Source organism: Zingiber officinale, chromosome 3A (assembly GCF_018446385.1).
Source record: "Zingiber officinale cultivar Zhangliang chromosome 3A, Zo_v1.1, whole genome shotgun sequence".
Taxonomy (NCBI): domain Eukaryota; kingdom Viridiplantae; phylum Streptophyta; class Magnoliopsida; order Zingiberales; family Zingiberaceae; genus Zingiber; species Zingiber officinale.
Genome location: NC_055990.1, coordinates 83,600,793 through 83,602,495, shown reverse-complemented (window position 1 = coordinate 83,602,495; position 1,703 = coordinate 83,600,793). Strand labels below are relative to the sequence as shown.

General features: G+C 36.6%; 1 long non-coding RNA gene across 1 annotated transcript; it reads right to left on the bottom strand.

Moving 5' to 3' along the window:
* Positions 1–565: 565 nt before the first annotated feature.
* On the bottom strand, positions 566–1,143 carry LOC122053865. Its single transcript, XR_006132413.1, has 3 exons — positions 1,114–1,143; positions 858–940; positions 566–607 (listed from the first exon to the last, which is right to left on the bottom strand). It is a non-coding gene; the product is annotated as an uncharacterized LOC122053865 (long non-coding RNA).
* Between the last annotated feature and the right edge of the window lie 560 nt (positions 1,144–1,703).

Sequence of the window (1,703 nt, the reverse complement as noted above, 5' to 3'; positions counted from 1 at the left end):
CAAAATACTCTCTATTTGTCCTCGACCGCAATGACAATTCTAAGAAATGCAATGTTGAATATCAATTACATGAACAATTACCTATTGGTTAAGACAAGGCACTTTGAGAGATTGCTTCGGAATTGAGTGGCAACAAGGGACACAACCTAAAAAAAAGTTCCGACTAAGTATAAAGTTATAATCACATCTTGTGGAGTTTGATTGTTTACCATTCTTAAGGTTTTTTCTCACCTAGAGAGCTCTGGAGCAAATGTGTTAGCATAGAGTTCCTGCAAAATACATCTCTCCTTTAGTACAATGAAAAATTCAAACTAGTTTAGATAGTAAAATAGAAGCATATGACTATGAGCATTAGAAGGAACCTATATGGAATATGTGGGTTCTTGGAGGCAAGAGCAGATATCACATCTCCCAAAGCTGATCGAGACTTATTGATGAATTGATGTATAGTAGGCTTGGTGTCTGAAGGCAGTGACTCCATTCCCATTAATCGAGCCACAACACTGGGTTTATTATACTAATCCTTTGTTCTGTGGAGCCTTTCAACAACAATCAATTTTTTGGTGTGAGATTGTTGGCAAATGTCCTCTTTATAGTAACTTGAGCACTGAAATCATGTGAATATAAAAAGGGAATCAATTTTTGTTCTCGGTTCTTGTTAAATCCCCACAAGAAGATTCACATAAATCGACGAAGAAAAATCTCAAGTACCAAATCAAGAACATAACCAGAAGCATGTACGTTCAGATATACACAAATGATAGTAATTTTGGTTCTCTTATTGCTAAATCAGTGAAATGCTTGCCTAAAGAAGCCATGAATACTCTGAAGAACAATTCTTAAACCCAACAACTTACTTGAATGTCTTCATGAACCAGTTGAAAATTATGATAAGTATTCATAGGAGGAACCTCTAAGCTATTTCTAGGAGGTTCAAGACCTGTGAAGGCAGTAAGATCAGGAATTATGATAGTAAAATATGACCGAAGGAATCTTCAATAATTTAACTCGAGCAACAAAGTTGAAGGTTTGTATATGTTTTCTTGAGTTCTAACTTAAAAGAAAGTTAGAGGTCCATGTACATTATTTACATCTTGCAAGATGCAATCTCACCACTATTGTGTCGATTGAGTGCCAGCAACTTATGGGAGGAGCTGGTTTGACCGAAATCGAAGAACTGCAATACTCCTACCATCTTCTACTGATGCTCCCTTCAACACATTATCAAAATTTTCTCATGATCAACTCTTAACCTGCAAGATAGTCAAATTAAGATGATACTAAAAAAAACTCTGGCAATTTGCAAATGAGTGATAGTACTGATACTATTTTTGCATTTTAGAGGTAACAGTAGTGGCAAAACATGAAAGGGAGTGATATTATTTCAGGCAAGCTTTGAGCTGTTGGCCAACCACTCGTAGCAAAATGCCAGCTTTTGAACAGCAGTTCTTCATATTTTTTTTCAAAAACAAAAAAAAAACATTATTTCCATAGTTTTATGTTACAAATCCTTCTCTCAGGATCGAAAGCAAACACCTTGACTGCACTCGTATGGCGCGGGCGCCGAGCAAACTCCTAATCTGGAACCCTAGAAATGGCTCGAGTTGCAGAAGATTCCACTGGTGACAACAACACCTGGAAAGCAGCTGCCTACTCTCCTTTTCCATTAAACAATACTCAGATGCATTTCCATTAAACATTAT